This window comes from Podarcis tiliguerta (genome assembly GCF_965153285.1).
Source record: "Podarcis tiliguerta genome assembly, chromosome: 5".
NCBI lineage: Eukaryota > Metazoa > Chordata > Lepidosauria > Squamata > Lacertidae > Podarcis > Podarcis tiliguerta.
The window spans coordinates 59,286,118-59,308,936 of record NC_139538.1 but is presented as its reverse complement, the minus strand read 5'-3'; the positions used below and the strand labels follow the sequence as shown (position 1 = coordinate 59,308,936).

At 42.5% G+C, this 22,819-nt stretch overlaps 1 protein-coding gene and 1 long non-coding RNA gene across 2 annotated transcripts in view; one reads left to right on the top strand and one right to left on the bottom strand.

Moving 5' to 3' along the window:
- The window catches only part of STK32C (serine/threonine kinase 32C), a 167,787-nt gene that overhangs the window by 34,265 nt on the left and 110,703 nt on the right, over nucleotides 1-22,819 (top strand). The gene's annotated exons all lie outside the window — the stretch shown is intronic.
- LOC310677824 lies at nucleotides 17,305-19,588 on the bottom strand. The gene is made up of 2 exons (XR_014511480.1): nucleotides 19,141-19,588; nucleotides 17,305-17,936 (listed from the first exon to the last, which is right to left on the bottom strand). It is a non-coding gene; the product is annotated as an uncharacterized lncRNA (long non-coding RNA).

Genomic DNA, 22,819 nt, shown 5'->3' with positions numbered 1-22,819 from the left:
TGCTGCTTTGGTTCGCCAGAAGCAGCTTAGTCATGCTGGCCACATGACCCGGAAGCTGTACACCGGTTCCCTTGGCCAATAAAGCGAGATGAGCGCCGCAACCCCAGAGTCGGTCACGACTGGACCTAATGGTCAGGGGTCCCTTTACTTTTACCTTTTTAGTGGATAGAGAAAGGTTTTCTCCCTCATAACAATGGAACACATTAACACTCAGTGAAGCTAATTCATTCTAGGGAATTAGTCTGACCTATTAGATTTTTTTGCAGGTTGGTTTAAGCCATGCGTAGGCAAACTAAGGCCCGGTGGCCGGTTCTGGCCCAATTGCCTTCTAAATCCGGCCCGCGGAGGTTCCAGGAATCAGCGTGTTTTTACATGAGTAGAATGTGTCCTTTTATTTAAAATGTATCTCTGGGTTATTTGTGGGGCATAGGGATTTGTTCATCCCCCCCCCCAAAAAAAATATATTCCGGCCCCTCACAAGGTCTGAGGGACAGTGGACTGGCCCCCTGCTGAAAAAGTTTGCTGACCCCTGTTTAAGCCAAAAACAAAAAAACAAAAAACATCAGTTCTTGATGATTTGAGCTAGATTTCAAGCAAGAGACATGGTGGAAATACTGACCCAAGACCAAGTCTGTCATTAACAACTCCATCCTTAGGCAAACGTGGAAGTGCAACAGCTCTCACTGTTTTTGCTCTAGCCAGGTTTTCTCAGCAGAATATTTGTCACTATAATTTTTTATCACCCTTTTACCTCTTGGACTATTGATGCCCTTTTCAATAAAAATCTGCCAATGTGTGCTCCTACCTCAGGCAACCAGTCCAACAGGAATATTTTAGTGCTTACAGACATGCCACTAGGTAGCATATAGGATTTCTGACTAGGACTGGGCAGACCTGGGTTCCAAACCTCACTTAGCCCTGAAGATCACTGGGTGACCTTCCACACAGGATTGTTGAGAAGATAAGGTTGGACAAGGTTTAGGTGGGGACTCCTTGAAGGAAAGGAGTCCAATACGTAACAAAATGTTATATGCTTGCTCTCTGTTCTCCAACCAAATATGAAACTGAAGATTCACGTTGCCTAGTTAGGTAGATTGATCCAATCCCTGTCCAGTTCAATGTACAGTGGTACCTCGGGTTATATATGCTTCAGGTTACAGACTCCGCTAACCCAGAAATAGTACCTCAGGTTAAGAACTTTGCTTCAGGATGAGAACAGAAATTGTGCTGCGGCGGCGTGGTGGCAGTGGGGGCCCGCATTAGCTAAAGTGGTGCTTCAGGTTAAGGACAGTTTCAGGTTAAGAACGGACCTCTGGAACTATTTAAATACTTAACCCGAGGTACCACTGTACTGTGTGTGCTACATATGCACACAGAGGAGAGCAAAGGGAAAAACCATGAGGGATCACTAGGTTGGCAGGGGTGAAAAAAGGATCACAAAGGTCAACCTTGGTTGCTCATTTAGGCAGGAAGGAATGCGGGACACAGGAAGGACCACTAAGGTCTTGGAGTGCAACCAAAGCTCAACTCACATATTTTATGCATTTTCTACAGTTTAACCCATCTTATCTGTGACAGGCAGCTTCCTATGTACTCCCGTTACCAATTGGTACAACAACCAAGTGGTAAAGATTTGTGAGTGCTGGAGCCCTATGACAACTATAAAATAAGGATAGAAAAAGCAGCATCAGTGCTGCATGGCAAATTTTGTAGGATCTGTGAAAACTTTTCTTTTCAAGTTAGATCCCCCACCCTTTCCTTCCCCCGCCAGCACTGTTTCTTCACTCTTTAGCATGAACACTTTCGAAGCACTGTGTAGCAAATGTGTTACAAAAGTTTCACACTCTGCATCGGCGCATATTGCAAACACCCACAAAGCAGTACCATGACAACTGAACAACACTGAAACCTCCGCCGGAGCGTTCCGTCACGATAAAGTTCACCAGGTTGTCTGAATTGGTTCGACCTTTTGGCTGCTTTCGGTAGATACTGTTGTCGCTTCAGACTCAATTAGCCGAGCCGAGCTCAGCTGTGAATTGGAGGGTTGCCATGAAATGTGCATTATGTATGTAACATTAATTTACTGACTCATCCTTTCCCATTTTCTCCGCAGAGGGCAACTGTTAATGTTTCTTGTGAAAGAGTTTTTATTAAATCCCATTGTATAACAATGGGCTAAATTACCTTGGAATGTATGTGACATAATCCACTGGAAACTATAACTTGAAGGAAGATGCTTGTTTCGCACTGAGATCTGTATACTGGGAAGGGCGCACTGGGAAGCGAGTGATGCAGCTAATCTGCTTGTTTTAGATGCATGCAATTAACATAATTTGTTTATCATTTTCTTGACTGCCAAGCTACAGATGGTGGACAGATTGCTTTTTCTCCTCCTTGTGTCGTTTGCAGTGAAACTGCATACCCCAAATGAGAGAAACCTTGGTTCAACCTCCATGAAAATTATTTGAGACAGGCTTAGAAATCATGCTAGTTGTACACCATCACAAACGGAGGGTTCTTTGTACCTTCATGTTTGTTTCTCGGTTTTTAGCTCTCTTTGACATCAGTTTTTCAACTCTATGTCTGCTACCATGAGTCTAGAAATAGACAAAATAATAATAATAATAAACAAACTAAGTATCTCAGGATTCACACCAGGAATTCTGAGTTGCAAAAACATGTTCCATCAGTACTTTAGTTTTTATGTTAGCAGGCACCATACTGTAGGACGCAGGTGACTAACCTATAGTCTCCCAGATTTTGTTGGACTCCAAGTCTCGTCAGCCCCAGCCAGCATGGCCAATGGTCAGAGGTGATGGGAGTTGTCACAGGTTGGCTATTTCTGCTTTAGATTATGGTTTAAGAAAATAAGAAGTAGTAAAGAATATAATCACTGGTACAATCCAATGAAAGTTAAGCACTTTTACATTCCACTAATTTGAAGGGGACTGAGTGTGGCATGCAGTTTGCTTCCACCACTGAAATCAATATGCCTTTATATAATTCATACATTGGTTATAATATATATCAAGGTGAGCACAGGGTCCTAATGAGAAATTGTGGACCATAGGAAGCATACTCATGGCTGTCTACTGCCCCTCCTAGCTTCCAGCGCATGCCTTGCCAAATTTAGTACATACTGCCCTCACATTTTCCTCAGTTTTTACTCGCCGGGCACCTTCATTGCTTATCTTTATGGGCCAGCCAAAAACATTCCTCTTCAACCAGGCAGTCAGCTGATTAACATTGTAAGGCTTTTAAAATGTGTTTGTGAGAGGGGACTATTGGTTTGTTTTTGTGTTATTATGTATTTTGTACTCTCATTTTGTATTTTTCTGTTGTGAACTGCCCTACGGTCTTCGGATGAAGGGCAGTATACAAATTTTAATAGCAACGACTAGTCTATCCAACATATCAGAAAATGGAACTTTGGTATATAGACTATGACATCAGTTTTGCATGTATTTATTTCCTCATTGGTTCCTTCAGAATGCATTCCACACCCTCGCCAAGCATATTACGTAATCTTCAGTAGCACAATAAAGTACCTGAGGATTTGCCCTTGACCTGTTTACTTTCATACATCACTGAACCCTTAACTGATGATGAATACGGTTTGAAAACTCAGCCTTTTGTTTTTGTTGTCACGGCAGGCTGAGTATTAACTTTCAAGTCAGACACTCATGGTTACTGAAAATGGTGATGAAGGAGCTGACGGTGCCAAGGTATTTGCTGTTGCAAAACCTGCCAGGAACCAAATCATCTGATACCTTAAGACAAATCAAAATTGGCAGTTTAGCAGCTTTCCAGTAAAAGTGCCAGCTGTGGAAAGTTGCAAAGAAATTGGGCTTCTTCACCCACCCCACCTCCATCCATGAAAACCGTGATGTGCCAATCATCTTTATTTTTACATTGTGTTATATTGCTATGGCAGCTTTGTTTGTTCACACTATATCCACACACACATGGCAATCTGTGTATAGCCTTGTTGGGTGCTTCCTTGTCTGTTCTAAAAATACAACTGGTCCGGCTCTTGTTTATATTAAAACCGCATGACATCATTGGGAAGTATAGCAATGGGGGTGCAAGTGCCATTAAGATCCCCTCAATGGCCTATTATCATGAAAGCACACGATCCACAGGGCCCTTATTTAAACACGAAGGCTCTAGTCATGAACAGCAGCCAGAAGCCCTGAATGGGAATGTGCATCCACATTGGCATGAAAAGATGCTTACAGCCAGCTCACCTGGATGAATATCCTGATGCATGTCTGAGGCAGAGTACCTATAAGGCTTCTAGAAAGAAAAGGGTTAGCTTATTGAACATGGCCATTAAAAAGCAACCAACCCCAAGTTCGGACAGAAGGACTTCTGCACAGGACACGGGGGATAAGCCTTATGGTGAATGGGTGGAATCCTTTTATGAATTGAGAAATGCATTGATTAAGGAGATAAAGGAAAATTTGGATAAGACAACAGATAGATTTATAGCCCGAATGCACAAAAATACTGAAATGGTGACAAAACTGATTATTAAGATAGAACCAGTGACAAAGAAAACAGAAACGGTGGAGGTCTTGATGTAAGGGCTGGAGGATTTTTTTTGAAAAATGGAAATTTTGATTGATATGAAGAAATACCAGGAGACAGTCAGGGCAGATATGGATGACATGGGTGGTAGGCAGGGAATATTTGGGAATGTCTTGATGGCTGAAATGAGGCAGAAATTACAGCCTCTGAGACTAAGAGGAGACTGTGAGGAAAGTGAGCAGGATTTCTGCATTTGCTTCTTTCCCCCTGAATCCAATGGGTGATATTTTTCAAACACCAGCTCTGTGGTTAATGTCAAGTTGCACCATCATCAGGAGTAGAAATGGGGTCTGAGTGGGAATAGGATCTGGCACAAGTCTGTTCCTTTCCTGTCTTGGCTGTGCCCAACCATATCTCCACTCAATTTTCAGCCTTACAGTAGTGGAATTGCAGCAGTATAACTGCTGTGCCAGCATAGGGATGCATAGTCTCCATCCGGGCAGTTATCTTTCCACAAGGGCCAACATTGATGCCAAAATCCAGCATCGCCTGAGCTCTGTGAGTGCGGCTTTCTCCCGATTGAAGTGCAGAGTGTTTGAGGACCAGGACATTTGCAGGGAAACCAAAACGCTTGTTTACAAAGCTATTGTACTAGCTTGTGAAACATGGGCCACTTATAAAAGCCATCTCCAACTCCTCGAAAGATTCCATCCACGGTGTCTCTGAAAATTTTTACACATCACTTGGGAAGACAGACGAACTAATACCAGTGTACTGGAAGAAGCAAAGATCACCTGTGTTGAAGCAATGATTCTTCAACATCAACTTTGTTGGACTCGTCATGTTGTGCAGATGCCTGATGCTTGTCTTCCAAAGCAACTACTCTCTTCCGAACTTAAAAATGGAAAGGGTAATGCTGGTGGTCAACAAAAGAGGTTTAAAGACTGTCTCAAGGCAAATTTTAAACAAGTAGTATAAACACCAACAATTGGGAAACACTTGCCTGCGGGCGCTCCAATTGGAGAACAGCCTTTACCAAAGGTGTCACGGGCTTTGAAGACACTCAAACTCAGGACGCAAGGGAGAAACCTGCTAAGAGGAAGGCACGCTTGGTAAATCCACACCGTGATCAACTCCTGCCCAGAAACCAATGTCCCCACTGTGGAAGGATGTGTGGATCCAGAATTGGCCTCATCAGGCACTTTTGGGCTCATGGTTAAAACCATCCTACTCAGCTATGAGTGATTGCCAAAGAAGAAGAAGAATAGGCATGCCATCACAGTTACATAAGAACAGAAGAAGAGCTCTGCTGGGTAAGGCCCAAGGCCCAGCATCCAATTCTCACAGTGACCAACCAGGTGCCTACAGAAAGAGTGCAAGCAAGACCCAAATGCAGCAGGACTTGTCCTCTCCTGTGTTCCACAGCAACTGGTGTTGAAAGGCACCCTCTTTCCAACAGGGGAGGTGGAATATAACCATCATGGCTAGTTAGCCAATGCTAGTCTTATCCTCCATGAAAGTTGCAGGGCTTCCTTCTCTTTTACAGCCCCTTGGCCAGCATACTGCATCCTTAATATGGAGTTTTTAATGGTAAATATCTAAATCATTAGCATTGACTGAAATGAAATTTCAGTTGATAAAAGATAGATTCTGAATTGCAACCTAATTAAATGTTAGCCTTCAAAATTAATGTATTCTTTCTGAAGATTGCCTTTAAGCTTTCGTTGCATTAAGTCAAATTGGTTTTTACTTTGAGATATATGTTTTTCTGCTCTCTTAGGAATAATTGGAATTGTTGGCTTTGACTTCAAAATTAGATAGATTAAACCATAGCTCTTATGCGAGAACAAATCAGACCTTTCAAAGTGCCTTTCTAATGTGCTTGTGACTAGCAAATGAGACCGAATTTTATTTTTCCTTCTAGGGAATACTGTATAAATCACTTGAATTGGAAGGTAAAAAGAATTTTTTTTTCAATACACCAAGCGTGTTTCTGATCATATTACTCACTTCTCTCTTTCATTTGGAGGAAAATGAACTCGACATGATAATTGTTAAACAAATTTAATGGTGCTTCACAAATCAGTGGGACATTTTCCCCTTGAGTAGCAAATAAAGTTTTGGTCTCATGATGGATAAGTCTAAATTGAGGACTGAGGTTTATTTCACTCCAAACAAAACATGATTTGAAGCCAGTTTTGGCTTACCAATCATGGTTTGTTTGAAGGTAACAAACCACAATCCCAGGTTTTGGATGTAATGCTAAATCAGGGATTGCAGATTGTTCCTGCCACTCATACTTGGAAAGGAGCAAAGCAGGAGTGATCTTTGCATTAGTTATGGTTTGCTCTGGCCTGCAGACTTGGCCAGTAACAGTTGACAAATTCATGGGAGTAATTTGGGCTATGGATTTGCTTCAGTTTCTGGAAAAGCAGAGATGATGCAGAGTATTAGGTATTTAAAAATCATGATGATCTGGATGGAAAGTAAATACAGAGTTGCTTTTTGTCCTTTTGCATCACACAGGAGTCATAGGACATCTACTGAAATGAAAACAGGCTGTAGAATTTACCTGTGAAATTACTGCCTTGGGAAATGGTGAAGTATACCATATATTAATAATTTTAGTTATGAATTGTCACACTCAAGTCAATTATATGACCCACCACTTTCCATCAATAGGAAGTTGAATATTGTGTCTTATATCTTGTGGAAAAAAGCAAAAGGACCAATTTACACCACTGTATTTTAAATGCATTGAAGACACCCTGTGCAAATCAGCTGAGTTGTCAATGCAAGCCCTAGTATTATCTTGCCATTAGCATTTTAAAAACATCATGTTAAATTCAAGGAAAATAGTCCTAGATACAATCAATACCACCTTTCTGTTGTTTTCCTGTCTCCATCCATCTTGCACACAGCAGATGAAAGGATGAAAGTGGTATTGAAATATACCTTGTGGTCCTCTTGGATTTCAGATTGTTTTGACTATCAAAATATAAGGACTCCTCTTCAGTCGATTTCTATTTTGAGACACTAATCAAGGAAGGAATGTAGTCAGAACTGCTTATTATGAAACGTCTGATAATTGTGGCACATTTTTTTCCTTCACACAATGGAGGAACACTTCAGTCTCCTTGTAAAAAAATAAACTAAACTAAAACCTTTTATCAACTTCTAGAACAAAGGGCAGGGGAGCACATTCCTATTGTAGTCTAGATAACATTTCCTCCAGGGACCCTCTCCTCATTCCTTCCAAGGTGGTGAAGAATTGGTTCTGCTTTCTGGGAAATGGGGATACTTCTTCAGTCACCCCCCATTTCTTACAGACACATCTATCAGCTGTGGCTGTGTTAGTTTCTAACAGCATCCTGGGCTCTGACTGATAATTGGAAGGGGCCAGCTGAATTCATCAGATGAGCAGAACCAGAGGAAGAGGTACTAGAAATCAACATCAGTCCTAGCGTTATGACCAGACCTGAACCATAGCTTGAGCTCATTGGATCAGGGCCCCTTGACTCAAAGACTCCTGAGCCAGGATCTTCTGAGTCTGTAAGCTTGGAAACTGTGCCTGCCAACAAGAAAACGACCACTGCCTCAGCAGGAACTTGCATCCCACTGTTGACCCCGCAATGAACCTGGAGGGAAATTGTTAGACAGGAGGAGAAGAGGTGCTAGGTTCCAAGCCAGAGTCCCACCTGTTTTGTGGCTCCTAGTCATGATGGCTGTACTCTGCCTCCCCAGTTGGAGGAAGCAATGCTTCTGAATACCAGTTGCTGGAAACAGGAGGAGAGAATGCTCTAGTGCTCAGATTCTGCTTGTGGGTTTCCCACAGACATCTGGTTGGCTACTGTGAGAACAGGATGCTGCACTAGATGGACTATTGGCCTGATCCAGCAGGCTCTTCTAACATCCTTAGGCCTTCTTCTTCTGTGAGAGGTTTATCTGGTCCCAGAAGCATAAATCCCTTCAGTCCCCTTTTAGACTTTGTGGGTACAAGATGCTCACTTGGAGCTTTCATTGGACTCAACGTGACTCATTGGCTCTCTTGTGGCAGGCAGGACAGTCAGGAAATCGTGATGTATCCTCACACCTCCCTGAGGATGGTGTTCTTGCTGGGTGGGGCAGGACCAAGGGCTTACAGAAGCGCCTTGCTCTGCGGCATTCCAAATGGCAGCCGAATTTTCAAGGCCCATATTGCCCTCTCTTGCAACGAGATACTGTGCTTTGGCATCCAGTTGCAGCTGTACTCTTTGATCTGCTCCTGCAAACTGGCAGCAGCTATCCAGGAGGGCAATTGAAGGAGACTGTCCTAGTTGCAGAGGTAGCAGGATTCTAATTTTCATTGTGTTTCAACGTAGAGAATAGAAAGGTCTAGACAAGGGGAACTGGGAAAAGCAGCAGGCTGTAGAATATCAGTGACAAAGTCAAGACTCTTTTTGTGTGTGGTTGTTTTATTCATCCACCGAGGATTGTAGACTTGACAGATAAGGATGGGGAAATTTTCGTAGAGGACACTTAATGGCTCTTAGATGCTACAGGATGACAGGAAGAAGATAATAAAAACCCTCCTGGGAGATCAACAAATAGATGTGAACCAGGTGAGCCTAATTACTATGAAATGAGTAAGATAAGAGGCTCACCTACAAGTAAATTCAAAATTCATTAAATCTAGTTGGATCTCCAGTTCTTTTTGTCTGACAATATCTTATTAACAAGAGGCACTTACAGTACAAGCCTGTATATGCCTGCTCAAAAGTAAGCCCTATTGTGCCCAACAGGACTTACTCCTAAGTAAGTGAATCTAGATTTGCAGCCATAATTATTAAAACATAGGTCTTCCATATTCAGTATTACATGCTTCCCAATATACTGAGCAGTGGTTTTCAGACTGTCTTCTCTTCTTGTAATGTAACACTTCATTTTTCATATTCTCAGTACGATGAATAGCCCAAAGCTGTCTTCTTCCTAGTACATGAGGTTTTGAGCAACAAAGTATTTTTTTGAAGTAAAGTCTGTTGGAGGGGTGGGATATCATGTTGGAGAAAACACGAGGTTATTCCGACTCAATTAATTTGGAAGGAAAAGGGAATGACCTCTTAAACATTGTGATTGCTTGCTCCAATCTTATGGTTCCCCACAGCCTCAAGGAAGACATATATTTTTAAAAACGTAATTGTTACGAGGCACCATCTGCCAGTCATGCCCAGATGATGTGCCAAGCTACCACCTTCACATCACCATGTCCACATTCCTTGTCAGCTAGCTGAGATATTTCATTATGTCTGTGCTGCTCTGCCCACAAGCAGGTGGGTAGGAATATTCTCACTTTGCTGTTCCAGTCTGAAGAATACATTAGGTTGCAGCTGGTCATGTGACAGAATTGTTAACAATGCTGGGATTATTACGAAGCTTCCTGAGCAAAACCCGCTTCTTGCTTCCAAGTGGTGAAGGGCAGGCTTTCAGAGCTGAGCTGGCTGCTATGTGCTCACCTGGAGACCCAAGTGGCAATCACATGACAGATGCTAGTTGAGGCATTAATTGTATCCATCGCTGTTTGTTCAGGGAGAAAATACAACTGGTGACAGCTTCTGCTGCAGCCAAATTAAAAAAGATCAGAATGTGCCTGCATTGGAAACTAGCTATGTCTGGCAGAAATGTTTTTGGAATAGCCAGATGCAGCTGGGGAAACAGTTTAACTCTCCGCGTTCAGTTGTACTGGTCAAAGGACTGCTAGCTGTTTGCTGCCAGGACTCCTGTGCCTTTTAAGAGCATCAGGACACGTAGAAAGCAGGTGAAGCTTTTTTCTAGTATAGAGATGAAATGATGGGAGATGCTTTACTTGCTGCAGTTCTACATTCCAGTCAGCTATTAAAGGTGCAAGAGCTACACCAAAAAATATGATGCCAACTCTCCTGATAGGAAGCTATTTCAGTATAATGTGTATGAACATTGCCAGACTCCTGGCCTCTCTATCTGCTTTGAATTGCATGGCCTCTTCAGGATCCCAAACAAGGGTTTTTCTGAGTTCAACTACCAGAAGATGCCAGGGATTGAAGCTGGTACATTTATGCTAAAACCTCAAGCACTGAGTGATGGGCCTTAACTTCCGATCAGTTATTTTATTTGACACAATGCTGGCCCTTTTTGGATGTGGCACTAGGCTTGTTCACATGTTAACACTGAACACAGGTACAAGCTGTCTCTACACATGTACACCTGTTTGGGAGATTCGTATAGCTCAACTGCGGTGTGCAGAATGCACGCTTGTTGAATGTAAGAGGTGAATAACTGCATTGAATATACAGCTCAAACATTTGTGAGTGCAAGCATGCAGATTGCCCATTAAACATGTGAACTCCCTCATTCTCGACTTGTTCAACCACAGAACAGCAAGCTGAGAAGTGTGTTTCTACATGGCTGCCATGAGGTGCAGGAAGAGGAAAAGCAACGAAACTCCTTGCTTGGGTTCATGAGTACATTCCTGTTTTCCCCCAGCTATTTGTTGCTGTGGGTCTTTCTGCTTAGCCCCAGTATCAGCTGCATGGAATGATCGTAATTGGGATTCCCATTTGCAGGATTATGGAAATGCCTTCTCCCATATCCTGCATCTGAGGTCCTTACAGTCAGCAAGGGAAGCTCTTTCTGTTGTCCTGCTGGGAGGTGATGTGTGTGAGATCGCTCTCTGTTGTAGCTCCCCTGGAAGTCCAGACAGTGGTGATGCAGATGGGTTTCCATCTGCAAGCAAAAACATTCCTTCTGGCATTTGGGGGAAACTAGCAGGCCATTCTTCTACTCTAGTCTGATTAGTTTTTCACAGATGCATATTTCTTTGTACAATTCTTCTTTATTTTATGGTACTTTGGAAACCATTCTGGGATCACCATGGGGGTGGAAGGGCAGTCTGTAACACTGGAAAATAGGTATGTAAATAAAACTACAGGCATAAAATGTGCTCTCAGCGCCCTGGAACACACATGGTCCATGTCAGGGTGCTGTATGGATCAGGAACCCCAGCACCTCAGAACACTCCTTTTATATTGCATTACTCACAGCTCTCCTAGTTGAAAAGTTTATTGCCAAGTTCACATCCAGAAGCAGAATATTCGTTTCTTGAAGAAGACCTGCCTCCCCAAATAGTGCATTGCAAACTCTTGTTATAGTGAAAAATAGGTTCAGTTGAAAACTTGTGACGCATACCTCCAAAACTGGTATAAGAAAATTGACCATAAATGTCATAGCTTTCAACCACCTCCCTCTTAGGCTTTAGTACAGAGGTTGGGGTATTGGATTTATCTGACTGGCTGGCTGGCTGGATCCTGACCTCCCCCAATGCCTGTGGGCCATTTTGACAAGTGGCCATGGCTGCCTACCTACCAGTCACCTGATGCCCACTTGATGTCAGGTGGAATATTTTCCTTTGCCATGTGGTTTGAAATCAAAGCAGGCAGGCAAAGGAACGGGGCTTTGCGAGTGCCAATGATCGGCTTACTGGTAGTGCTTATAAAGGAAGAAGGCTTTGCAAATGTTGCCCTCTCAGCATTGCAGTCAGGAGCTGTGTCTTTCCCTTTGACGCTCCTGAGTTCAAACCACATGGGCAAAGAAACGGCTTTGCAGATGCATGCCACTGATCAGCTGATTGACAGTGCCTGCAAACTCTGCTTTCAACAGGGAGCTGTGTCTTTACCTGCCCCATAAATGATGCTGAGGGTAAGGCAGGTGCATAGAACTTGGGGGGGGGGGGAATGGATCTTGCAAGCCAAATCAGAACTGGAATTCCAGCCCCTGCTTTAAGCCAGATCCGAAAAGCTCTTAACAGTTTACAGTTCTCAGAAGTCAGTGCGTACGCTGTGCCTGGTCCGAAGCTGAAGAGATGTGCATGCCTAATGCACTTGAAGCAAGCGATCAGTAATGCCTGGTAATTGTTCTGAACTTTCCTGAGAGCCAGGGCATGAAAAAGGGATGCTGGGAAAGTGAAAAAGTGGGAGGGGAGTTCAAAGGAGAGGGAGTGTGGGTGGGAATGGAAGACGGATGAGAGAGGAACCAGCACAATGTTCTCGTATGGGGAGATCGTGCTTCCTCTTATGTCAAGATATTTCAGTGGGGAAATGCAGGTCTCGTTACTGAGGAGGCATAATTAAGCCAACCCAGGAGAGTCTTACCACACTACAGAGACAGCTGTGCATGCAATGGGTGAAAAACTTAAAAAAGTAATAATCATTAAGTCTCACTTTCTGTGGATAGTCAGGCTTGTCCTTGCACTAGGTGGTGGAGGGGGTGCACATTTCTATTTAAAAACTAGCCTATGTGGATCTTATTAAGAATTCCTCCCTTGTCTGTAGCACTGAAACTATTTATAGTAACGCATGTCTTCATGGGAAGAGGAAAATGAATGAAGCTCCCCGGAGCAGTAAAGCACAGCGTTCAGGTGATTGGGGTTGCAGTCCTGCGAAAGTGTATACCCTGGGAGCCAGCCCTGTCAAGCGCAGTGTGTTTTTGCTTCCGAGCAGCAGGCTACATTTTGTTCCGTGTGCTTTTCTGATTCCGCACCCCCTCCCCACCGATTTCCCAGCACTGGCTCTTGAAGTTCACCCAGAAAGAGCCCGTGATTAATAACCACTTGACAAAATGAATGTTGAGCTGTGGCATATTTTTATGTTATTATCTGTTCTTTGGTAGTCCACTGGATTGATGTGCTTGTCATTTCCTTGGATCACAATATTTTGTACTCGTGTCGCACAACTACCTATTATTTGTGGCTGAAGATAGATTGAAATGCCAGAAAAATTGGTAAGTCAGGGGAGATGAGAGATAAATGGCCACCTTTGCTGTTGCCAAGCTTGTTTATGAGAACACAGGAGTTGGGTGGAGGTCTAGGCCAGGAGTGTGGAACTTTTTCCAGCCAGGGAGTTACAGTCCTTTCAGGGCTGCCTTCTTGGGGCCGCAAACCAGTGGTAGGCAGGGCCAGAGGCGAAAGGAGATGGAACAACCAAGGTCAATGTTATATTTGTACAGCAGGCTGGTTTCTTGGTCACTTGTGGTAGTATTGGTGGGCCTATCCTGGTGAGGTACTTAGGAGAGGGGCAGATGGCAGCAAGCTCATAGGGGCAAGACATCTGTGTCACCAGAATGCACAAGCTGAGAGAGAGAGTGGGAGATGGCTTTACTGCAGAGGTGACAGAGGTACTTGAACACTTTCCTGGGTACCAATGGCTATTTGCAGGCAGCAAAAGAGAAATGGAATTAGCTACTCAGAGAAAGGGAGGCAGGAAGTGGGCACAGCTGGAAAGTCCCCGATGAAAAGCAGATGAAGAGTCATAGGGAAATCCTCTGGCTGGGTTTGCAAACTCCCTTTAGGTTCTGAGAACTAGAGAACTTTCAACTATCGCCACCCCCAACTCAAGACAGAAATTGCCTTGGCTGTTTTTTCTCTGTGTGTCTTTTTGGCGAAGTTAGAGGTGTCCTTTTTTTTGTCGTGGCCTCCCATCTCACTGGATATTGTCTGATCATTTAGAGCTACCCAGGAGATTTTGCTGTGTTAATTAATTGAGGCTCCTTAGCAGTATTAATGGCTCCAGCCTCTTTCCTGAGTATAAAGTTGAGTTGGTTAAACTAGGTCTATTGACAGGGGAGGTAATTCACTGCCTTTAATTGTCTGATTAGCTTGCATGCAGTCCTTTCTGTGGCTCCGAGTATGAAAATAAACACATATCATCATGCTTCCCGCCCCCCGCCTTTAAAGCACAGTATAAACAGAAAGGTAGGCAGTGATTGCTTCAAAAATAGTACTGACTCCAGTCCTATTGAGCTGTTTTGCATTATAGACACTGCAGAGATGAATTGGCTGGTGGCAACCAAAGCTGTAACTCAGATGGCCATTATTTTACTTTCTTTTTACAACAGATTAAAAGCAATCGGATTCATGACTGCCAACAGTATGCCCCAGGGGTCTACATGTGAAAAATGCTCCCCAACAGTGCTGACCCACACAGCTGTGACGTATGTGCGAGTACCACTGCCTTGTGGGTTGCGTCAAACATGGTTCTTTCTCACCCAGTCAGGATCTCTCCAGGAATGAGGGAGGATGTTGATTGCATAGGAGAGACTCAACATCTACTCTGCTCATGTGGCTGTGAATAAGTGGATCCAATACAACTCTCTTTCTCTGTGTGTATGTAGGAGCTTTAACATATATATATATTTAATGATGTGCAGCTTGTCATGCCGAGAAATAGCTGCACCTTCTGAAATTCTCCATCTGCATAGCTACTTAAAATTTGCAGCTGCTTTGAATCAAGTGAGGCCACTGGTCCTTTTAACCCAACACCAGTCTGTTCTGATTGAGGTCTTTCCTAGCTTTTTAGCCCAAGATCCTCTAATCTCTGTGGTGGGGAACTTCCAACCCACTTGGCTGTTTTTAATGTAGAAATATGTGACTGCTAGAACTGTTTTTACAGGTGTGATATAAGAGTTTTCCCCTAAAGCAATGTTTTTGGCCAGATAAGCAGCGACATCCAGTTCCTAGGGAAAGTGTGATTTAATTCCCCTACGAGCTAATGATTATTCATTTGGCTGGTTTCTGTTTCTGCAGGTGTCATGGGCCCAAATGCATAGTATGATGGACATTTTTTTTTGTAGTGCAACTCTTTTGTGTTCTTCCTCTAAACTATTCATGACCCCACCACAGTGCATGTAACAGCAGCTTAGCATGCTAAGTCGCTCTGTAGCCAATTTCACATACTGTTTTTGTTTAAAAATCAGTAAGATAATGCCTACGATGTGCTGCTGTTTGCTCTACAGCATCCCACGATAAACTCCATATGTGACCAGATCTCTACTGTCATTTTGCCATGTTTATTGAATGTATGGGGCATATTCTAGATTACATGGAAGTTCAAAGGGAATGCAGAAAATTGCCGATGAACAGGAAAGAATGACTGTGTCTGAAGAATCTGGTAGCACTAAAGCTGGTAACAGTGGCTTAATAAACATTGCTTCATTAGACAAATGAAAAATATCCAAGGAACATAAGAAACTCTTCAGTTATTTCTCTAAGAAATGTGACTCAGATTGGACTCCTGCAAATATATGAAATTCACATTTGCAAGGTATCTTTCACCAAGCAATAGCTCTGTGTATTGTTAAATAGGGTTACTTGCATATTGAAATTGCCTTCACTGCAAGCAAGGGTAGGAGGTAGAAGGGACACCATTAGGGATGGGTGACCTTTCCCTTGCTCACTTCAGATTAGGACCAACAATTGTGAGCAAGCTCAGATGGTTCATGATAAAGTAACATTCTAAATTTGTTGGTTGTTTTTGCCACTCCCCTAAACCCTTTACCTGTTGTTGTTGCTGCTGCTTTGCCTCTATCTCTTGCCCCCATTTTCTCATTTTTCTCTTTCTGTCCCTGCTTCTCCCTTGCTCCCGGATTATTGGGGGTGTGTGTGTGCAATTTTTCCAAGGGCACTGAAAATCCAAGCCGGCAGGGATCTCTGGGTCATGATGCTTGCCTTGTTTTTTTCCAGATCTGCATTTTGAGATTTGAACACTTGGCCATCCAACCTCTGCTTATCCTTGGCAATCTGTCACAAATGCTTTACCTGAGATTCCTGCATTGCGGGGGGGGGTGGACTAGATGACCCTTTGGGTCCCTTCCAACTGTATACGATTCTATGAATCACAAAACTACACGATGTCCATGCCTCTCTGCAGCCACGATTCCACCTGCTCTGCATCACCCCTCTTACAGCCCCCCTCCCCCAACACATACACACACTTCTTCCAACCAACTTGCTGAAGATAACGAGGGGAACCTAATAGAAAAGCCAAGAGAAATGTGCCAAAATCTATACATAGTTCCTTTGTTTTGACAACTGGCATACAGTTTATGCTAGCACTTCCTTATGCATTAGTGAATGTCTCCAAGTATGCATGAACCAACAGCAGTGTTTCAGTGAAGCAAGGCATTATGAAAGAGAAAGGATGATTCTTAGGGAGTCCTGTGAATTAAGGTCTTAGGTTGAGACTTGTTAGTCCTGTGAATTTAAGCTCTTAAGCAGATCTTGAAGGCCATACCTTTCCCTTCAGCTCCCTGTTCCCAGTACCACTTGGTATTCAGTGGCAAAGAGGTTCTATTTAGCTATCATGACTCTTAGCTATGAATAGGTCAATTCTCCATGGATCTGTCCAACCCCCTTTTCAAGCAACCTGACCCAGTGGCCATCAGTCCATCTTGTGGCAATGAATGGCCATTGATGAATTGTGCTTGCTTGGGAGAAACACTTTTATGTTGCCTGTTTTGAATCTACTGCCAACCCGTTTCACTGGTTGACCACGAGTTCCAGTGCTCTGAGAGTGGGGGGAGAAAAATGCTTTTCATCTACATTCTCCAGGCCTCTTTGGAGGGAGTAGCCTCTGACTGTTTCTGACCAATGAGAGCCAGAGTCAGTTTGTCAGGTAGGTCACATATTTCAGGCACCCTTTTCTGCCTTTGAATAGAACTGGATGGAAATACACGACTGCTTGGCATGTAAGAAATTGTGGGGGTAAGAGATTCTTTACCACAGGAGGTATTTCAACTGAGGAAGTAAGAGGACATCCATTTCTGTTCCAACCCGCATTCATCAAACACAGTACTTGTTCTGTTCTGCTGCAGTTTGGCTGCTGACAACCACACTGTTATTTGTCTCACGGCCCACTATGGTAAAAATTAACTATGTAATCCTTACTTTATTCCATTTCATTCATTTCAATGCAAAGGAAACGCCATGCAAATTGGAAAAAAAGTAATCTATTACCTTCCACTATATAACATTTGCAGCCTGAAAACAACTGATTGTATTTGCAGGATTGATTTTCATTTTGGACATTTCCATTTTCATCTGAATTCTCCGACCTCCCTAGCCTCCCATCCCTTGATAATTTTAGCTGCTGTTTCCTGTACCTTTCTCCGCTATTAGCATATCCTTCTTGAGATGGTGTAAAAATCTTGCCTTCCAGACTTAAAGCCAGGGGAGAAATACTTCCTCATGGTGGATACATAATTGGCACGGACGTTCAAATCCCCAGATGAGAACAAACGTGAATTCTAATGCTCAGTCATGAATTCTGTGCCACATATTAACCCTCTTATAAAGGGCAGGTATTAAAATTGCAGTCTCGTATGAATCAGAAGAGCTAACCAGGGAAAACTGGAAACTCACTATTGTTAGTGTTGCTTCCTTATAGCATCTTATTGTCCTTGTATTGCATTTGCTGCCAGTGGTCTAGGCATCAGGATGATGAATAGCAGTTGTCGGCTTGCCACTTGATTAGATTCGAGTACAAGATGTATTCCAAGCGGATCAAGAAGGGGTGTTTGATTTTTGTACAGCAGGGAATGCAAAGTCGTTGATGGAGAGGTTGCTAGCAGAAAGAGATAAAAGGAGACCATTTGTCCCTTGTCCATATCATCAAGAGGGGAATTTCACACCTGATGAGGAAAAAACCCACCTAGCCTGTCTTTCCAAAGCAGTGGAAGGAATTTAAGTTTTTGTAGGCAGACAGCTTGTCTGCATCGAAGTCCTATTGATTTCAGTTAAAGCCAAAATAGCTTCACAGTGTATACTGTGATGTTTGCTGTATTGACTCTGGTGTTTCTACAACAAATTTGTAAAGCATTAATTATCTGAGTCTTTAAACACCCGTGTACATGGGCCTGTTCACACTTCACATACCTGCTGTGGGCATGCTGCAGGTCTAACAGGTGAAATACTGATATACAAGCAGCAAGCACAATATTCACAAATAAAGCCATCATGTTAGAGCCTTGGTGTATTGAGTCTTCAAGTTATATATTTGCTTTAAGTGGATACAATCTTAGCATAGTAGCTACAAGAGCAACTTATATGGAGGAGATGGTTTGTAGACCCTTTTAATGGTGGTTAGTATCATAATGGGAATTCTCCTTAATTTGCAGCATCTTGAATCTCAACTTATACTTCTTAAGTGTTTTAGGTTCATAGGTCTGCAGCTTCCTGGCTACCTCTGATTTCATTCAGATTTTAATTATTTTAATACCTCAGTGTCAGCCAGCATTCATGTGGATGCTATATTAGTTTCTGAGTCCTTTGAGAATAAGGATCCATATGAAGAAATTGGGATGGGAGGTACTATAAATCTAACTATGTATTTTTTTTAAAAAAGAAGGGAGGCTCCACTTTAAACCTTTATTATTAAAATTAATACTCTACCTTCATAAAAAGAACTCAAGGCAGCATAATAACATTACTGGGCTATAACAGCACATCAGTTTCCTGATCAGAACTAGATTGCACCTATCGCTTGAGCTTATCTTATATCTATATATATTTTGCTAGTATAACACTGTCTTGTCTTTCTTGGGGAACATTGTAATTAATAAACTTTTATTAAAAGAATGCTTGACTTTGTACATCTGAACAGGTGATAACCATTCTGGACACTTGTGGATATGAATAAGGGTTAAAAATGATCAACAGTATATTTAGAACCGAAGCTTTTTATTTTTATTTGTAATGTGATAGACATATGCCAATCCATGTGAAGATGTCACTGCTACTAAGGTTAGTCACTAATAAGTCCTACTTACTCTGAATGTTGGGGGAGCGTGTGACAGTTTTCTGTTCCCTACAGTGTGTGTAGGCCTAAGCCTCGGGTGATGCTATTTGTTTTCTCTGAGAAGTAGCTGACATTTCTATGAAATTCTTTCACTTTTAACAGTTCTTATCTAGGAAGCACATAGATATATGATGTTGTTGAGATGGTCTTCTTTATTATTAGTGACACTGATGTGCCCACAATTGGAACACATTTTGAGGGCTACTGGCTTTTAGGTATTTTTCAGTTGCTGACGGTTTCCACGGCAACATATACTACTGTTGTCAGTCTGAGGAAGCCAATGGAGGGAATTGCAAAGGATGACAAAATGCCTACTGTTATTAACAGAGGGAATGTAAATATATAGATGCCTGACAGTTGGTATGGTCCACTCCACCCAGGAGCTAAGTGTGGCTGAAAAGCTACAATGTAGCTGTCCTGATAGAGGTCTTTGATAGGCTTCTTGTAGAAACATCATGACACCTTTTCATCAGTTTTAACCAAACTGAATTATAAGCTGATTGCCCTTTATTACAATGGGCAGGTTAGAGAGAAGTCTGGACAAAGGATCTGTCTATTGCAAAGACCTTGGTGGGGACATGCAATTTTGTCTTTCTAAATGAAGAACTGAGTTTCAGCCCTACCTGAGAAAGCAGGATAGTATATGAAGTGGGGACCAAGGCTATCCCTGTTCACTGTGATGCTAGTTTCTTAGGGAAACCTCCCCAGCAGTTTGGCCCATTGCTTCCAGTTTACTACACCCAAGAAAAATGAATAGAAGCCATGGGTAACTAAATCTGCTCCTATGTGAATAGTTCATCATCTGCATACACTCTCACTCTGGCTTCAGTTTCTTTTTTTCTTTTTTCTTTAGTGATTATAGAATGCAACAAAGAGAATGTTGGGAATTGGTTATTGACTATCCAATAGGTGCGTGAAACATTGCCTTTCTGTTTTAGTCAAACAATAGCAAAACAATCTGCAGAAAACATGCATATTACTTAGAGCAAAATGTGAAGAAGTGATTGAATGTGAAGAAGTGATTAGCTGTCCCATTTCTTGTTTCTCTTAAGTTTTTTAAAAGTAGGCCTGGCTTATTCAGATGGTAATCACAGGCTTTCAGTGAGCTGCGAATGAAACAGAGATGAAGGTCCAATTCCCTAAATAGAAGATTTCAGAATTATGTTAATTCTGGTCCTGCATCTTTTATACAAGAGTCAAGGTGCACATTGTGTGTGAGAGTTCTTTAAAGAGAAAATCTTGACTTGTACCCATTTAGATAATTGCCCCTTGTCATCAGGAAAATTGTAGGGATGGTATCTGTGTCCATGTTGTTTTGCTTTTCAGTTAGCTTGTCAACAGATGCTCTCGTGTAGGTGTCAGGGCGGGAGTGGGGAACAGTGGAAGGCAGTGCTTTCAGTGGCAAAGCAACAACTTGCTCTAAATTGAAAGGGCCTGATTTCATCGTGAGTCTTGGTTTAGTCATTTGTACTCACATAAATTTAGGAGAGAATCATGGGCATGTCAAAGAACAATGTTCTTCTGGGAGAAAAGGTTCTTTATGTTTTTGAGCAGATGGTGGCGGGATTTGTAGTCTCCCAGATACCTTGCTTGTCTTACTGGCATGTATGGATCTGTATATTTTAAGGCATCACAAAATGATTTAGAACCCATTGGCTGTGGCAAGGATACTTATAGCCAGCAAATGGTGAAGCTGTAATACTGCTGAGTGAAAATATTGGTTATTTAGACATGGAAAATTGCAGAGATGAAAAAAGTAATGGAATACATATATATTAAACAGAAGGTGGAAAAAGACTGGAATAATTTTATTCAGTTTGCTTTGGGTTTCTAAGATTATAGAAGGCATTGTGTTCATACACTCTGAAGGAGCTCAAGGTGGCCTACATAGTTTTTCTCCTCTCCATTTCATCTACACAACAATCCCGTAAGATAGGTTAGGCTGAAATCCTCTGACTGACCAATGTCTTCATGGCTGAGTGTGGATTTGAACTTTGGTCTCCTAAGTCCTCACCCAGTACTCTTGTCCTGTACTCTAACCACTACACTGGCTCTCTAACTGTGAGGTCTATAAACTTTTTATATATACATAAAAAGAAATATGAGATTCTTATGAAGTTTAATTCTGTATGCAATACTGCATTCTGTGCTTTTTTTTGCGCCACAACAGATACATAGCCCTAAATAAAAGGAGCTGTCCTATATGGTTAGACTATAGCTCTGTTGTCTGGGCTCCTTTAACTACAAATGCCAGAGATTAAAACTAAATTTTTCTACATGTAAATAATACACTCTTACCACTGAGTTCTGACTCTCTCCTTCACCAGATTTTGCAGCAGCAGGTGGGCTTGTTTCACTTTGGGTTAGGGGTTTGCACCTAACAAGTTCTCAAATTAGGAACGTCGGTAGCCAATAAGCAGAGCAGTGCAATAGTGATTTAGTTTTGTTCAGTGTGAGCCAATCAAATTATTTTTATATGATCTTGGGTCAGCTACGTCATATACCTTGTGATTACCTCTGGTCCTTTTTACTCATAATATGGGTATGGTGATAGCCACATGGGTATGTGAGAATAGCAAACTGATATTTCTGGAGGAAACTACATACCCACTGTAATCCTTTTAAGAACATCAGAACGTAAGAATGGGCTGCTGGATCAGGCCAATGGCCCATCTTATCCAGCATCCTGTTGATGCAGTGGCCAACCAGATGCCTGGGGGAAACCAGGGAGCAGAGCATGAGCATAAGAGCATTTTCTTCTCCCCTCCTATGGTTTCCAGCAACTGGCATTCAGAAACCTAAGACCTTTCCTACAGCTTGTAAAGGTAAAGGGACCCCTGACCATTAGGTCCAGTCGTGGCCGACTCTGGGGTTGCGGTGCTCATCTCGCTTTATTGGCCGAGGGAGCTGGCGTACAGCTTCTGGGTCATGTGGCCAGCATGACTAAGCCACTTCTGGCAAACCAGAGCAGTGCACGGAAACACCGTTTACCTTCCCGCTGGAGCGGTACCTATTTATCTACTTGCACTTTGACGTGCTTTCGAACTGCTAGGTTGGCAGGAGCAGGGACCAAGCAACGGGAGCTCACCCCATCGCAGGGATTTGAACCGCCGACCTTCTGATCAACAAGTCCTAGGCTCTGTGGTTTAACCCACAGCGCCACCCGCGTCTACAGCTTAGGGTGGGCCAGATCTGTGCCACAAAGCAAAAGAGGAGGGTAATTGAATGCGAAAAGTTCTAAGCACCAGATAATCTACTTTATCTGAAGAAATATCAGCCTTTTGTAACAAACAGCTTATGAATAATAGCTACCGGTTATACAACTTCTATAAAATTACTAATTAAAACCATATGAGAGTTTATAGGCCATCCAGCCAAGCCTCTTGCCCATTTGTTCCACATTTAGCTTTTCCTCGATTCTTTCTTGCCTAGTGAGGAATAGTTCTATAATAACATCCTTTTAGTCTTGCCTCCAAGCTCAATAATAATTGATTATAATCATCTGCCTCTGACCTATGAAATCCTTAATAATGTATCCTTATTTTTTCTGGGCTCTGACCTGAAAGCAGGCCGATAATTTACAGGACCCCTGAACGTTATCTGGCAAGCTTCAGATGAGAGTGAAAATGTCTGTTTGTTCTTTCCAAGAA